This window comes from Euprymna scolopes, chromosome 12, assembly GCF_053919585.1.
Source record: "Euprymna scolopes isolate OS-2025 chromosome 12, ASM5391958v1, whole genome shotgun sequence".
Classification (NCBI taxonomy): Eukaryota; Metazoa; Mollusca; class Cephalopoda; order Sepiida; family Sepiolidae; genus Euprymna; species Euprymna scolopes.
In genome coordinates, this window is record NC_136493.1 from 74,565,525 (window position 1) to 74,584,517 (window position 18,993).

At 33.8% G+C, this 18,993-nt stretch overlaps 1 protein-coding gene across 5 annotated transcripts in view; it reads left to right on the forward strand.

Moving 5' to 3' along the window:
* LOC145291339 (uncharacterized) overlaps positions 1-18,993 on the forward strand; it is a 116,807-nt gene that overhangs the window by 30,812 nt on the left and 67,002 nt on the right. For 3 of the 5 annotated variants that reach the window (XM_080137096.1, XM_080137098.1, XM_080137099.1), the window contains one exon: positions 2,404-2,534. The exons of 1 other annotated variant lie outside the window; for it this stretch is intronic. The gene's annotated coding sequence lies outside the window, so the exon portion shown is untranslated. Of the gene's footprint in view, positions 1-2,163; positions 2,304-2,403; positions 2,535-18,993 lie in introns of those variants that run through there. One more of the 5 variants, XM_080137097.1, reaches the window with a different exon arrangement.

Genomic DNA, 18,993 nt, shown 5'->3' on the forward strand with positions numbered 1-18,993 from the left:
TTTAAATAGGCATTTTCTATAATACCTTTACTTTATATATAATTTTAAAGAGTGTTTTTGCTCTATACAATCGTTTAAATTACAATCGTTTTAAAACAATTATGTCTTTTTTTCATAACGTTGAATACAAGATGGAAAACAAGCAAATTCGTACAATAATCTTATTTCTATTCAAGCTAGACTGAAAAACTGTTGAAACAGCTCGTGATATCAACGAAACGTTTTGCCCAGGAACGTCTACTGAACGCACAGCGCAAAAGTGGTTTAAGAAATTTCGTGGCAGCAATGAGAGTTTTGAAGATGATGAGCGTAGTGGTCGGCCATCGGACGTAGATAATGATCAATTAATTAGTTGAAGTCAATCCAGTTGCTTCTTAATAAGACGTAACGTATACGACGATTTTCAACCACTTGAGAGAAATTGCAAAGACAAAAAACTTGATAAATAAATGCTTCACAAATTGAACGACAACCAAAAAAAATGCCGTTACGAAGTGTCATTTTCCCTTCTTTTATGCAACAAGAACGACCCGTTTATCGACTAGTTTGTGACTTATGATGAAAAACAGACGAGACGATCGAGAGCCACTAGACGATCATGGCTACACATGAAAAGTGTTGAAGATAAAAAGAAGGGACGATGAAGTGAATAAAAAGCACTGTAAACCTAAACAGGTATGTAGCTAAAGACATTTATTTGGTTTGATTTATTGACACTTGATAGGTGAAAACATAGCAATACTAATACTCTTTTTTTTTTCACCCATACGTGGAGGAAAGAGAGGTAGAAAACAGAGACAGGAATTTAGTGAATAAAAAAAATTGTCTTTTGTTGTTTTTTTAGCTTTACAAATCAGCCAGGAAATTCTTGGGATCATTTGGGCAACCTAGGAATGTTCTGTCTCTTGGCCGATTCATCTTTGTCGGGATTGAGATATGATTCGATTTAGACCTAGGAAGCCATCTTCCCAAGCATTATCTCATCTTTCGAAATGGAGTTGGTACATTGCCTAGTGCTTACTGGGTCACGTCAACTGGTATGTTCACGGTCGTACTCTTCCAGGATGTCTCTTTGAAGGAGCTGATTTTTCTCACATATAGCTCATCTTGTGTCACACCAGGCTGCTGTAGAAAGCACGTAAATAGTCTTCTCACTCTCTATTCCATAACAGTTCGTGCATTCTTGGTACATACTGATTCTAAGATCTTTTTTGAAAAGGGCCTGACACTTTCGTTTGAATAAGACTCGGCTCGAGCGTAGAAGGTCCTCTTTCCAATCATTAGTTTTTCTTCGGATAGGTTTTTGTCGTTCACCCGACGGATGCAGTTTTTCTAGTATATGTATATATGTGCATGAAAATGATTATATTTGGAGTATTCTTATTTGTGCTGGAATATAGAAATTTGTATATGCGCAAAATAGTCTTTACGCTGGACAGAAGTTCTGATTTTCATTTTTTCCGTAACCTTGACCTTTAACCTAGATATCCCAAAATTAAAACAGTTATAAATTAATTCATAATCAATATTTCGATCAAGTTTGTAATGAGGTAATGATTGGTTAGCGATGTGAACGTTAGGCTGAGCACAAACGAAAATCAATCCAAACATAACATCCTGGGCAAAGGTAAATACGTGTAAATAAATAGAAAGATTTAATAGAAAAATATTTTCTTCAGACAAAATCAATTTGACTAACAATGATACGGTGTCAGTATATTTGACATGGAAAGAGTTCACATTGCTCAACTGATCCATTTGAATTTTTTAATTTTCGAATTTTCAAAATGAACAAAGACGGATATTCTCAAGGTGCCTCTATTCAATTTACGCGTTTAGTGATGAAAATGATGTTACAAATTAAAGCAGGAGAAACCGATGGACCGAGCATATTAAAAAAATGCTTGGACGCAACTAAAAATCCTTCGCCTTTTATCATGTTCGCCTCAACATATCGCCCACTCACACGTCGGAATAATACCACGTATCAAGAAACACTTTTGTAAATAAAACTTTGCTTGTAGTTTTGTCTTGTTTAGTATTTGCACATGCTAACTTGAATGATGAGACCTGACAGCCGTTTCTATATTGTACTTAACTGACTTATCAACTTCAATAAGCCGACCCACGTGAACTAGCCTTCGCCATTAAATCTTGTTGCACTGTGTCAGCACTTAAACTTGTTGCATTTTATTCTACGCATGCGCACCTCTGTGTATTTATTTGTATCGTTAATGGCGTCACAACCGTTGAATCTGCAGGAACTATTTCAGCATTTAATTTATATTTATTATTCCAGAAAGGTATAATTTCTTTACGAGAAAATTTACTAATGCTGAAATATTTTATTTGGATAACTTTATGTTTCAGTATGTAAACATTTTTATTTCTATTCTTTCATAGATTAGTGTGGTGATATACTGTGCTGTAGAAGAATAAATATGGATACAAATTACATGGAGTGACGATTATAACTGGAGACAGAAGTGTTTCTTCGAAAGGGCAGTTAACTACTAGATATTTCCAGTAAACAGGTAAGTAAAGACTTTGGTTGGGCTCGCATGAGAGTTAACATGCCACTAGAAACTCTCTCTCTCTCTCTCTCTCTCTCTCTCTCTCTCTCTCTCTCTCTCTCTCTCTCTATCTATCTATCTATCTATCTATCTTTATCTATCTATCTCACACACACACACACACACACATTTTCTCTCTTTATCTCCTTCTCGCTTTTAAGTTCAGTAACGAGAATATAATTGACATTACATGGTTAATCTTTTTGTTAAGACCAAAGTGCAATATCTGTTCTGATACTATAGTTTATTTTTCTGCTGTCAGTTAGTGAAGGGGAAATTCTTGTAAATTAAAGCAATTTTTATTTTAGTCCCAATCTAAAATGGCCCAGTTTTAGAGAGTTGGATTTCTTCTATATTAAAAACTACCTTATGCCTAACTCAACCTTCGTAGAGAGGACAGTACATAGATACAGGTCTAATTTATGTGGTGTTTTTATAGAGTCTTTTATGGAATATATGACATTTAGCGTAGAACCCCTTATTGTTTCCTTCTTAATCTCTTTTGTAAAATTATTGAAGGATTTTATTATATGTTTAATATATAAATGTTGGGATTAATACTTTCAATATGTCTATCTGGTCTTGGTTATGTTCCGAACAAACTGTTAGTTATTGGGATTGCTTTGTCAGTAGTGCATTTTATTGCAAAATCACAGCCTCAGATTTAAGCGACATTCTTTCCTATTTTGGAGGTAATTGTATTATGTTATTCAGTACACTCGACCCCAATCGCTGTGTGTTTGGTATGAATTGTCATGTTATGACAGCATAAATGATATTGGAATCTCTCTAGAGCGATAACAACTGTAACTATTTTTATATGCGTTTGAGTATCGTAGTTCTAGTCATGGGAATCTTTCTTCCAAAAGAAACTGATATTTGCTTCTACATGAGCTTGGACCAAGCTGAACAGTGAAAGCATTCACTTATGTTATTATTGGTGTCTTTGTATCGAAATACCTCAGTACGTCAGCTGCTTTGCTTCTTTCATTTTGATCAATGGGTTCAATTGTGGTCAATATTGATTGTTTCTGAAATGACCAGATGAAATCTTTATTTTTGCAGCATTTTGGTCTATGCAGATATTGAAAACCCCTGGATAGAAAGTTCAATATCTTGATGTGATATCGACTATGGTGAACCATTTTGAAACCATTTATTCTTGAGATCACAACTTCCAATTTAGTTGTTGCAAAGTGAAGTAGCAATATTGCTATGTTGAGGACTCTGAAGTTGATCTTTGTGACACAAACGAGATGATCCATGGGGTTAGTTTATGATGCATTGAGTCACAAATGAATTTACCCCGTTTTTAATATATATCTTAGGGTTACGTGGACTCACTGGCCTGCTTGAACAACTTTGTCTATCGTTGGGTGCACATTTATTTTTATACTCTTCTTGCAGATGCTTGATGCCAGACACGTCGTAAACTCGGTAAATAATCTCCCCGCTTAGATCTTTTCTCGAGATAATAAGTTTTGTTGTTATTTCTGCTGCTGTTGTTTTTCGTACCTCATTGGATTAAGTGTCATGATCATTAACTTGAAAGTTAACCAAACTTTCTGAAGATTGATAGGCCTACTGATTGACCTTTTATACGAGTTAAAGGTAGGCACAAGTTCCGTTTAATGTGGATATCTCTGCCAAAAGTACTTGCGAATTTGGATTCGTCAGTTCAATTTTAAATTTCGCATGGATAAGAACGCTTATATCAACAAACCTTAAACCTATCCCTTTTCAACCAGAAGAAGTAATACCTGGGAGTGTGGCCTCTTGAGATTTGTGCAAATTAATGGTAAATAGGTTAGTGAACATCTTGTTCCTCTTTTAGAAAACAGTGGGATAAATTCAAAATAGAATCACGTATATGTTGGAAACTTCGGTTGTATATACTCCAAAACACATATATCATCTCTCTCTTTCTCTCTATATCTAGCTCCCTACCTATCTCTCTCTCTCTATATATATATATATATATATATATATATGTATGTGTGTGTGTGTGTGTGTGTGTGTGTGTGTGTGTGTGTTCTTTATTTATCTTTATTTATATTAATAATCAGTTTTAAATCATTTTGAGAATTTTTTACACGTCGAACTGGTAAAACAAGTAATATATTCAACTGTTTCAAAATCTGTGAAAATGGCCAGAAAGTTTCGAGGTAAAAACTAAAGAGAAAACGAATTCAAGAGAATGAACCTGAGAAACTAAAGAGACAGGATGAATTAACGAATATAGGGGAAATGAATAGATATGAATGAAGCTTTTTTGGAAGGCGTCGTAGTTGGAATTTCTTTATCTTTACTTCAGGAAATCATCATAGAACTGAAAATTCTCGACCTAATTTAGTTTGATAAGCATGCGTGTTGAAAGTTGTTTTTTAATAAATTAATTCTTATCAATATGTGTTGGTCTGACTGTTATTAATAGTTTTACACTCACAAAGAATAAGTCTAGTATGACAAGCATATGATTCAATTTTGATTTTAACGAGTGAAATACAAAACAATTAAACATTGAATCTAAAAGATTTTGGACGATGGAGAGTTTGAACCAGTAGATTTTGATCCAAAATCTTTTCCTTCAAGAGAGTTTGAACCAGTAGATTTTGATCCAAAATCTTTTCCTTCCCGAGAGTTTGACTCAAGTATTTTTTTTCCGAAGTGGTCGTCAAAACCTACCAGACAACACCGGATAGTGGGAACTATAATTAGCATTCATGACTGTGTTTTTGCTCATGAACTCCTCGTACTTTTGGAAGAAAGAGCATAATTCTCTCTTTATCTATCTATCTATCTATCCATATATATATATATACATATATATATATATATATATATATATATATATATATATATATATATATATTGTCTGTAGGTATTTAATTATTATAGTAAAAAATAATCATGACAGCCCCTTTAAGAAACTCGTTTCTTATCGTTGAGCACTTTCAGTTGAATTAAAGTCGGACACTTTAGCTCTTATGCATAGATCATCGTATAACGATTAGATCAGTATCTGACTGACGTAAAGAACATTTAAAATTAAAATATTTCAATTCAACGTTATTTTCACGCGGTTAATGTTAACCGAATCGATACGGTCTCTGCTAATCGAACCAGGTGGTTCGTATTGCCGGATTTGAATCGTTCGACTGGTATTAATCGTGACACCCTGCACTGAAGATTCCCGAAAGGATGAAAAACTAGCAGGTATTTAATTATTATAGTAAAAATATAATTATAAATATATATATATATATATATAGAGAGAGAGAGAGAGAGAGAGAGAGAGAGAGAGAGAGCGAGAGAGAGAGAGAGACTGTAATATACTGACAATGTAATATACTGAGTTCGTGTAATTCAGTAAATTTTCATATACCAATGGGTTTTAAGCTAAAAATGGTTGACTTAAGGATTAAGCTACAAAATTATCACAGTTCATAATTGAGCATTAATATACTGTGTATGCAAAATCAAGACTTCAAAACAAAGTGTTGATGGCAACAAAAAGTGTATTTCATTTTTTGTTACAATTGTTTCCATGTTCAGTTCGACAATTTCAAGCATTATATCGTTTGAAAATTTTCAAAAACCAGCATTTCTTCAGACTTTATGAATGAACACACTTTGGGCAATGGAGCATTTTTTGAAGAGAAAGAAAAAAGACGGAAATCCTTAACGGGAAAAGTATGCGAGAAACATTTACCTTAGCTGTGGTCGCGGAAAAGCCCAATTAATGTGTGTCTTCTCTTTCGAATTCTATCGCGAACTCAATTTGAGTACAAAAGCGACTGCAAGCTTTCATCATGTGGTCTTTATTTATGTCATCCACTCCTTGGATTATTGCTTCCATCAGAGAGGAATTGGTGTTATGAGAATGCTTATTAACTTCCTTTTCAACGATGCCCAACACGTAATAATCCAAAGGATTTAGGTCTGCTGAGTTAGAAGCGTAAGCGTGGAGAGATTATGAATGGTGCGTTTTTACTATTACAAAAACCACTCGATAATAAGGGTTAATGAAACGGAAATGATTACCAGTCAAAGGATGAGGAACACTATGGGAATACTAACATTTATCGATGATTAAAAACTGCGTGTAATTACTAGGGCTGTGACAACAGAATACTCTTTTCGTTTGTTTTTTGTTTTTGTTTTTTGTTTTGTTTTTTTACTCTCAAGTATATATCAGTTATCATTTTAAATGTTTTTATATAGCGTGATGTGGTTCTCGGTTGATTAACTGAGTCTAACTGTGTCGGATATATACTCTAGAGTCAAAACAATGAAAAGAATATGCTGTTGTCACAACCCTAATGATTACTAATAAGAATTTGTTGGTATTGGGTTTGAAGATGATCAAGTTAAAATCAGCAGAGAAACAGTACTGGGGGCATGTGTTCCACATGTGAGAAGCTCTTGCAAAATCCCCATTTTATAGAAATTTCGCCTGGAACTTGGCATATGGAAAGCGAAAGAAAAATGTATTTTCATTGTGGCAGTAGGACGAGTTCTTGCTGTGAATGCCTTAAAGTGAGGAATTAAAGATCGGAACTAAATTGAGCACTTTCCATTGAAAGAGATTACGAACGTCTCTTTTGTGGAGAAGACGTTATACGGAAGAGATGGTCAACACTAATTTCGAAATCGATTTTTTTACTGTCAAAGCTTCGTGCGATATTTACCTAGATGGAGCAGCGGTATTCTATTTTCGAACATATCTACCTCTTAATTCGGTAGAGATTTACATCTAGAGTTAGATATTTTGGGGGCGATAGAACGATCGAATCATTTTATTTGTGACCGCAGGAGCCGCAATGCTGATTACGTCTACTCTATATATGGTAAAGTCATTCTATCTCGTTAATTTCTTCTATTAGTCCATTATGACAAGTGGAATTTCACCTACTTTTCTATGATTAATATTTTAATACCAGTAATGCATGGTGTAGCATATTGAAAGTTTTAGTTTGCTTTAAAGTGTTTCATCAAAAACTGATCATTTGTACGAGTTCAGGATTTAGCACCGGAACTAATGTCAGCTCAGGATTTTATCACCGGAACTAATGTTCATGAATAAAAAGAAACTCATTGTATCGAAACTATGCGGATATACACGGCACGCCCCCGTCAATCTCTAAAATGTGTGTTATTCTTTTCTTTTGTTTGTATTATTGTCGATTTAAGAACCAAATGTGTAGTTTATAAAAAATAGAGAACTCTAAAAACTTAAAAACTTATTTGTTCAATTTCTATTCGGGTTAATTGGAGGTTTTTTTCTTTGTTTATTTGTTTGGTTGCTTGTTTGTTTGTTTTTTGTTTTATTTTTTTTTTTGTAAGTTTCAAATGAGGTAATGCCCATTTGCCAAGATTTACAAACTGTCTTTAGCCAAGCCAAAACATTTACGAATTCTTTTACCAAATTTCGCACAAGTAGCATCATGTTGCATTTTCTTTTTTCCTCTTTTGTTCGACACACATGAGAGGCTACTGTGATAGAAGTCAGATTTATACAGTGACACCTGGATTAAGGGGTTGAACAACTAGATATTTATTAGCATTACATTTAAATTTCTAATTTTCTAAAGATCGGAAAAACAGGAAACATGGCTGGAATTCCATGGTCCCACGGGAGAAGCTATTAAAGTAAAAAAAAAAAAAACAGGAGTAAACTAACATAGCAAACTGAACCATCTTCTAAAAATTGAACATGCATTTTCAATGTTTTGTGTAATCTGAAAATTTTGTTTTCAATTGATATAATAGTCCAAAAAATAAAAAATGTTTTTAAAAAGTTGTGAAGGCTTCATCGGGAAATATTATCGTTAGATAATTCTACATTAAAATTACACAGCACACTCAACCCATTTCTACTAATTGAAGCAATCGGTTTAAAAGAAAAATATTTTATAATCTGAAGTGTTATATCGGTAGTAATCCGAAGATTCAAAAACAGCAATTAAATAACACACTTGGTGGTGGGGGGGGGGGGCTCCATGCACTGACACGTCGATCACACATTCAAACAAGAAGAAGAAAGTTACATACCAATTGTAGTATTCTGCATAGGTCGGTTTGTCGATATGGAAAAGTAAGTGATATTTCAATTTCTTTAATACTTGACATTTTGGTTAGCATCATTCATGAGAAAGCTGTTGCCGATTATTATTCTTAATTAAGGAACAAAATACCATGCGCATCCCAAGATATGGTAATTAAAAAACGTTAGCAGGTTAATATGGAATTAATAAAGGAATATTAAATAAGTTGAACAGTGTATTTTATTTTATTTTATTGCAGTTTTTTTTTTTAATTACTAATCTGCTGGGGGGGGGGGTATTCGACCCGGATGGCTTCTTAGACACAAACAAGTATTGTCCACAAAATAAAATTTGCCGTAAGATGATTGGTATAAAACGGTTCTAGTTAAAGGATGTTCTTGTTTTGAAGTACATCCTTTAAATCCTGTGTATGTATCATTTTATCTTTATGAATTTTTCATATTTCAAGGCCCGTAGAATAATCAAACGCGTGTTAACCACAAAGACAATATTATACATAATCTCTCTCTCTATATATATATATATACATATATATATATATAAAGCTGAATGTCTGTGTGTGTATGTGTGTGCGTGTGTCTGGTCACGAATAGACTCCTATATGGTTGACTATTTAAAAAAACTGATTACATATAATGATAGAAGATGCATCGAGACACAGGGATGGGTATGTTTGATCTGGCAGAACAGTGGTTCATTAAAATTGTGGGGTCTGCGTTCGCGCCTGGTCCACAAAGTATGGAAATAAAAAATTTAAAAATTTAAAAATAAGGTTTACAAGTGTTTCTGATATAGATGTATATAATTATACTTTAATAAATATGTTTTAACTTAAATAGGGATGGTATAATAAAATTGTGGGATCTGCGTTCGCGCCTGCCCTCCATAGAATGGAAATAGGCACCAATTTTAATAAAGACTTTTCATATCTATCTGTGTAAGTATACGTTGATAATTATGTTTCTGTTTGAAGAAATATGGTTTAATAAAATTATGAGGTGTTCGTTCACACCTGACCTCCAAAGAATGGAAAAATGTCACAAAGTTTAACAACGTTTTTTAATATAGATCCACAGAATATTGTGATAAGTGCATCAGTGTGAACAGGTATGGTATAATGAATTACGGGGTTTATCTATTTTATTTTTACTTTAATCCTATTTTGCTTTGGTTTTGATACTCCCAAATTCAACCCAAATTTACAACCATTCCTTTTCATAACCTATCATACTTTCATATATCAGAGTCCATTTTTTTCATATATCAGAGTCTGTTTTTTAACCCAGTCAACGACGGGTACTTTTGCTAGTATATATATATATATATATATATATATATATATATATATATATATATATATATATATATATATATATATTCAATGGACATTATAACTTATTTTGATCATCTATCGGTACATTTGGTTTCACAAAAACTGGAAGCTCAATTCGCGATGTTAACTATACCAAACGTGACCGGTTCATCAGTCGATGTAATGATAGTGATGAAACCGAAGGTATCAATGAATGATCAAAATAATATATAGTGTACATTGAATAAAATACATATGCTTTTACACAATTAATTGAACACTCTTGTTGTTTCTGCTATAATATTGAATTACGTTATGTGTGTGTGCGAGTATATGTGCCTATGTTAACACCTTCCGTAACAAAATCAAAGTTCCAAATCTAAACAAAAAAGTACAATGTTCATGTAGTTTTCTTCTAAATTAATCGAAAGGTTCGGTTCAAATAGTATTTATGACACAACTGCATTGCTTGAACAATATTTTGCCATCAAAAAGCATCCTTTATTAACACACGAAATTCAGATTTGTTTCATTATTTGGAACCTACGCAACAGCGGTTTCATTTAAATAACTGTAAGCTGAAAAATAACAATCTGATACGACTCAAATTTTGACACGTGTCATTTGAAGATTAGTACTTTATGAAAATCATATGGAATTCTTTATTAGTGGCACACTCTACACGTCAGGTATTTTAAAAATTTAACAACCGATCTACTGAAATTATATAAAATGAATAGGCTGTATCTGTTTAAGATAACATATCATACCATGCGTAGATGTGTAACATAACACGTAGCATGCGGCCGCAGCTGGGATTGAACTCACTACACCAGCTTTTAGTGTAATTCAAATCTTGTCCGTAGCTGGATACTTGATGCTTCGCTATTGCTATCGAGGGTATTTTTTATCGTGACACCATCACTAGATGGGTTGCCTACCACGGCTTAAGAGATTCCCATCTACCCACAAGAGAAGGATAGACCGCGCTAGTTTCTCAACCTGGTATTTTACCTTGCAGTGCATACAGCGCCTCGCCTTCTCAAATCCCCACCCATCTTGTGCTGGCTAGGCTCGACATTACTTAACTTCGGCGATTTGGCGAGAATCGGTGTGCCAACGTGATTGTGCCGTATATGTGTATGTGTAGATATGTAATTCAGTAAGTTAATAATGTACGCTATAAGATAAGGTTATTGGTTTCTTTTGCGATAAAAAATATTTAATAATATTAACATCAGGACAACGTGCAGTAAGGCCAGCATATGCATATCTAATTTAAACACAGCCTTACACATAGGTTGACATGACCTACGTTTACCTTGACACGTAGAGAAGGATTGGTATATATTATATACGATGTGTTAACAAAACAAAAAAGAAGTCCGCTATAAATTACATCAGCAGCAGCTGGTAGGGTGTATAAACTTAAACGATACACCATACCGCGGCATGGGTGACAGGTGAGAATAGGTTAGACAATTGAATCGACTCACGTTAGGGGATTAAAATGTGTTCTATTGATAAGCTATTTTATATGCCTCCCACGGCGGCAAAGTTGGGTATATGATCAGTTTATAGACAGACTTCTAGCTCTCCCATCCCTATTCTGAATAGGTGGAAAATTAACTAGAATCATACCTGTCCAAAATTAACCAGAATCAATCCTATCAGCATTTTCTAGTAACTACACCTCATGTGATCGGCATTAAACCAATACCACATTCTCAGCGGAGGAGGTAATACCCTGGACTACCATCGTTGCTTTCAAATTCAGGATTCTCTATCTGTGTTTCCGTTCCGTGAAACACTAGTTATATCAAGATTAAAAATGGCGTTGGACAAACATTCAAATATTCAAATATAGATTAAAATATCTATAATCTTTTTACATCGTTTGTTACTCTTGTGAATACATTTGAATTGCTTTGCTTTCAAAGTTATGGACTTAAAAAGGTTTCAATTTTGTAGAGTTCAGCCAACATTAGAAGGTGTCTTATAAGCATTGACATTTTGTGATAAGTTTGAGTAGCGGAATCAGTTTGTGCCAGTTTGTGCCATTCAGCTCCCATTCGAATCACACAAAAATTAAGTGCTGAGTTGTCCCGCTTCTTGAACGTTTTTAAATCAAATACTTACACATTCATTGCCGAACTTAGATATATCACAATTTATGAAATTTTGAATGGAATTAAAGTAAAGCAAATTGTGATATTGTTGTGACCCAACGAATCAAATGTAGTGTAGCCTATATATATATATATATATATATATATATATATATATATATATATATATATATATATATATATATATATATATATATATATATATGCAGACACTGGTGTTTCATCTTTTGGGAATCATCAGTGTAAGGTGTCACGATTACAGCTGATCGGGAGTCACGAAGCCATTTACACGGCCAAGTTAAACTGCGAGAAATATCGTTGAAATTTAAACATTTATTTTTTTAAATGTCGAGGCGTCCGTCCATACTGATCTAATGATTATAGCATCATGATCTGCCCATGCGAGTTTAAGTGACCGACTTTCATTTCAACTTTAAAGTGCTCAACAATAAGAATCGAGTTCTTAAAGGGGCTGGCATAATTATAACAATAATAATTTATATATATAACTTTGTGTGTATGTGTGTGTGAGAGTTCGTTACCTATGGTCTTGAAAACGGCTTCACCGAAAGAAAGAACAGGCGATAACACCTTACACAGCCTAACATCACAAATGCATTCAAGTTTTATTACCACAAACGCCGAAAGGCCCGACATATAAAATATAAAAAATGGCTTTGGAATGACAGGAGCGTGTTTGTAATGAAGGTTTCTGTTTAAAGAACAATTGTACCATGATACTTGACTTTTAATTCAAGCTATTATTACCATACAAGCAGTAAGGCCAGTCATATAAAATCCATAGTACGTTTTTTGCTATAACAGGGGTGCGTTCAGGGGTGTTTAGGCAGAATTGAATCATGATACTTGCCTTTTGCATTTTAAACTAATATATATATATATATATATATATATATATATATATATATATATATATATATATATATATATAAAAGTGAACGTGTCTGTCTGTCTGTCTGTGTACATTTCCCTACGCAATAACTCTGTCAATTTGTAGTCTATAGACTCGAAATTTGAAATACCGGGTACTGAGATTTGGGAAAATCGATGTGACGGGTGTCAGCCAGAAATTTGGCTGTTAAGGGGTCAAATTTCAACGATTTGACCTTTTAGAACTCTACCAAACTCCTCCGACAATTTTGGGTCTAGACACTTGAAATTTTAGATATAGGTTCCTTGAACCTGGATCTAATTTAATAAAGTGATTTGAGCCCGAAACTATAAATTTTAAGGGGTCATAATAGGGGTCAAATTAAAAAAAAATTTACTTTTTTTTTTTTTGCTCAGCATACACCTCCAAACACCCGGGCAACGCCGGGCTGAAATGCTAGTATATATATAAATGTAGACTACAATATATTGTTGACTCAGTCACCGCGAGGAAGCATGTGAACCTTCTGATCGATACACCATAATCGGTTCTCAACTACACTGGGCAATCAATTGATTTGATTGAAAAATGGGTGATTTCACTGATTCTGATGACAATAAAAAATATGAGAGTGGGAAACATTCGTTTATCATCATTTAATCCCGAGCAAAAAATATATAAGGGGAATAATATCCTGCAAATTAATAATTTAAAGATGTATTGTTCAAAAATAAGGAAATACAAGATAGAATTAAATCTCTTTTGTATTCTTTGTTTTTGAATAAAAAAATTCTGTAATTGTTAATTTGCATATTTTAATTTTCCACGTATATTGATGCTCTATCTCAAATATTAAACACTAGCATTTCAACCCGGCGTTGCCCGGGTGTTTCGAGGTGTGTGTTGAGCAAAAAAAAAGAAAAGAAAAGAAAGAAAAGTGGTACTACTACAAAAACAAAAAAGTGGTACTACTACCGGGTTCGAGCCTGCTCGAACCCAGTACTGGGAAAGAGGAACAGAACGTGAAAAAAACGTGACGTCTTTGCTGTTACAACCACCGCCAAACCAGAACTGACGTAGGTTTCAATTAAATCGAAAAGAGGGGATGACTTTCGAAAATATCGGCGAAAAAAGCGACCCCTCCCTGTAGAAAAGTACCCAGTTGAGGTTTTTAGCCAATTTTTCGGTATTTGTCGTTTGAAGGGTGGAGCTTTAAAACGATACTAATCTTGTGAAAATCCGTCGCATATGTTGAAAGTTTTACGCAGACATGCAAACATACATACATACATTTATATAGTGGTAGCTCAATTTTTTATTCAAACCGATTAAAAAGCTTGTCCTATCTCTGAATACACTTTATGTAAAATTTCAAATGTTTAGACAATAAATTGTCTGAGTAATTTAGTAGAGACTGCAGATATCATTTTTTTTTTAATTTGACCCCTATTATGACCCCTTAACATTTATTATTTTGGGGCTTAAATCAAGTTCTCAAGTTAGATCCATGTCCAAGGAACCTATATTTAACATTTCAAGTGTTTATACCCAAAATTGTCGGAGGAGTTTGGGAGAGTTCTCAAAGGTCAAATCGTTCAACTTTGACACCTTAACAGCAAAATTTTTGCGAATCTCATTACCCTGTATATTAAATTTCGAGTCTCTAGACTGAAAATTGACAGAGTTATTATGTAGAGAAATGTACACAAACAGACACACACACACACACACACACACACACTTTCATAGATATACTAGCATGGGTGCCCGGCGTTGCTCGGGTGTTTGGAGGTGTATGCTGAGCAAAAAAAAAACGGTCAGTTTTTTTTAACTTTGACCCCTATTATGATCACTTAAAATATATTATTTTGGGCTCAAATCAAGTTATTAAGTTAGATCCATATCCAAGGAATTTAAATCTAAAATTTCAAGTGTGTAGACCCAAAATTGTCGGAGGAGTTTGGTAGAGTTCTCGAAGGTCAAATCGTTGAACTTTGACCCCTTAACAGCCAAATTTCTGGCCGGGAATCGATCACATAGATTTTCTTAAATCTCAGTACTCTGCATATCAAATTTCGAGTCTGTAGACTAAAAGTTAACAGAGTTATTGCGTAGGGAAATGTACACAGACAGACAGACATACACACAGAAAGACACACAGACACACAGACGCGTTCACTTTTATAGATATATAGACTTGCATTTCAGCATTGCCCAGGTGTTTGGATGTGTCTGTTGAGCAAAAAAAAAAGTGGTAGTAGGAAGGAAGAAGGAAAAGAACGGGAAAAACCTGACGTCTTTGCTGTTACGACCACCGCCAAACCGGAAGTGACTTATGTTTAAATTAAGGCTAGACAATCGAAAGGAGAGGATGATTTTCAAAAATATTGGCGAAAAAAGCGACCCCCCTTGCAAAATGTGCTCAGTTGAAGGTGAAGATATTAATGATTTTAGCCAATTTTTCAATATTTGTCGTCTGAAAGGTCAAACTTCAAAACGATACTGCTCTTGGTAAAATCCGTTGCCTCTGTCGAAAGTTTTAGGCAAACATGCAAACATACATACATACATTTATATATTGATAACTAAAAGTGTTCGATCCAAACCGATTAAAAAGCTTTCCGATCTCTGAATACCCTTTATGTAAAATTTCAAATATTTAGACCAGAAATTGTCTGAGTAATTTGGTAGAGACCGCTGAGGTCAATTTTTTTAAGTTTGACTCCTATTATGACCCCCAAAACATTTATTATTTTGGGCTCAAATCAAGTTATTAAGTTAGATCCATGTCCAAGGAATCTATATCTAAAATTTCAATCGTTTAGACCCAAAATTGTCGGAGTAGTTTGGTAGAGTTCTCAAAGGTCAAATCGTTGAACTTTTACCCCTTAACAGCCAAATTCCTGGCCGAAAACCGATCACATCGATTTTCCGAAATCTCAGTACCCTGTATATCAATTTTCGAGTCCGTAGACTAAAAATTGATAGAGTTATCATGTAGGGAAATGTATACACACAGACGCACAGACACACACAGATACACAGACACGTTCTCTTTTATATATATATATATATATATATATATATATATATATATATATATATATATATATATATATATATTCTTTTTAGCATATGATTAAGATATAAATATTAATATTATTATTTCCGTTTTAAAGTTTGAATATATATGTGTGTGTGCGCGCGCGCGTGCGTGCGTGCGTGCGTGCGTGCGTGTGTGTGTGTTGTGTGTGTGTGTGTGTGTGTTCTTAAAAGAAGCAAAGTTCACAAAATATTCATGAGTGAGAGAGGAGAGTAGTAGTGGGAGATGAATCAGAAACTCGATGGTTGTTAAATATTCTCACTGAATCGTGTAGTGTTGCTCGTTTGTGTATGGGAGTAGGAGGTATGGTATGCAGACAAAGAAAGCTAAAATTGGGAGGTGGAGAGTGTGGATGAGGGTGAAGAGTGTTGAAGGAAAAGAAAAAGAGAAGATAATGTCCATAATATGAGGTAAGTATATTGAAATTAGTGCTATGACGAGTTTTAGTTGTGGTCGGTAAAAATAGAGTTTTCCTATACAATATGTTTGGCAATGTATGGATAAATTAATAAACAGATCGTTGCATGATAATAGTTTTAGAATATGCAAAAGTCTTAATAAGTCGCCTGTGTTGCGTTTCATGCGTTAATTTGCTTGAACGTGGTCCATGTTTAACTTTCTAAAAAAAGTACAATCTCTGATTAAAAACTACTACTAAGGTAAAAGAAATGTGTGCAAAGATATTTCATATAAAATTTTCCAAAATCTTTAATTTTCTTTAAATAATAAATCCAGTTTATTTTTGTAAAGACCATTTTTTATTTATGGCATTAATTGGATGTGTTTACTATTTATATGGAAATTAAGATTAAAAATAAATTCACCTTAACAATAACCTTGTCAATAATAATGAAAATAACAATAATAACAATAATAAATAATAATAATAATAATAATAATAAACTATGTCGTCCTCATCTTAAAAGGTCACACAGTAGAAGCTTGTTTATGCTTAATATAGATTATTTTACTGTATAAAAGTTTCATGCGTCTATTGGCGTCAGTCACCTATCCAACCATGGCTTAGTAAAAGAAGTTCAGTAACGCACCAAAAGTTTTAGCTTAATAAGTATTTTATTGTCTTTTATATCTTAGAAGATTCCATTATCCATGAATAAAGAATAACAACATTTTAGACGAATCTTGCAAATGATACAATACAAGCATTAATTTTGGTATTTTTTCTCCAAGTGATACCAATCAAACTTGCTGATTTGTTAAATCAGTTAGCTAAAATTAACGTCTTATGAATGTTTGCAATTGTCCGAATCATCTAAATATTATTCCTACGTTTTCAAACCTACTGGAATAGATTTTAATGTGTACAGAATAAAGCTTCTTTCTTAGAAGTATACGCCTGTGGAACTCTCTTCCGTTTGCCTGTTTCCCACCTGACTACAACTTGAATGTCTTCAAGTCTAACATAAAAAAGTTCCTGTTGAACCGCCCCCTTAAGTAAGACATTTTATCAGATCTCAATTAATAGCGATTACTACGATATTATCCCATTGATTACTGTACACACAATAACCCTTATCCCCGAGTGGCCTCCGGGCCTTGATAAGTGGTGACTTCCTTGTAAAAAAAAATGTAACATATTTTTCAATATTGCATTATTTTAATGCTAAGATTTTTGAAGATTTTACTGTATTTTAAAATGCATACAAGATGGTCCGATATTGATTTAGTAAGCTTAGCACCAACTTGTAAATGTTCAAAAAATGTTGCTGGTTCTCAGCCTGTTATATCTCACAGATGCAGCTGCAGAGTGATAGGAGAATGTAGCTTGTTAGAACTTTTGCAAAGGAACACTTTCAAGGGTTCGCTGCAATAAAGTGTGTTTCCGTTATATTTGCTATATATTTTCTCTCTAAGTCTGCCTCATTCAGTTGGACTGATCGTGTTTCGAATGTAGATGTTCCTCTGGTTCCAGAGGGTGGCAGCCTGATAGGTTGAACACTTTGTATCTTTTCAATACAATGACGGGTTGGATTGAAGTTGTCCACAAAATTATTTCCACATCCAATCATATACGGTGGATTTCAAGAACATTTCACCATAGCATTGATGAACGTTAGCGGAGGTGAGTACTATGGCTTCATCTACACTAATAGTTGTGCTGATCTGCCATATGCTATGATAAAGATTCATAACAGTTTTACTCATCAAGATCACGAATACGTTTTGGATGCTGGATGAGAATAATGAATATTTCAGAAACACTCTAAAATATACCCCAAGTTTGCTAGAAGGCAGACACGACGTTAGATTCTTTAAATATTTGAAAATATGGGATTCCTCTAGATTTCTTAAATTTTATGGCAGAAATGGTAGTATCTGTTCTGATACTAACTTTTTCACATCTCTGTCAATGACGGTAATTTTTTTCTAAACTTAAGTAATTTTTATTTTGTCCCAATCCAGAGTGCTCCTTTTTATGAACTGCATATTCCCTAAATTAAAAAGCGATTTTGTAACTTTGCCTTCGTGGGAAGGCAAATAAATAGAGATGTCACATATTATTCTATGACTAGTTCATTAGTGGATCTTTCTTGCAACTGATATGTTTCTATGTCACCAATGTAGGTGATTAATTCGGTGAAATATTCCATTGCATATGCTTCCTTCAAGCGCTGCTTTTGTAATTACTCTTTCACCTGCATATTTAGGTGTGCTTCTTCACCAACCATTGATATTACATTCTCTGTCCTACAACACATCTTGCATTTAATTTGGCAAAGAATTCTTATCACCGAATGATTTGGCGCATTTGTTTATTCTTTTATTTTCTCGTTGCTTTTCTAGCATCTTCAACACGTAGTTACGAAACATAAAACTATTTTTTTTGGAGGGGGTAATTTCTTGAACGTTTCATGAGAACTTACGGATAATAGTCTCGTTACTGTTTCCTGATCT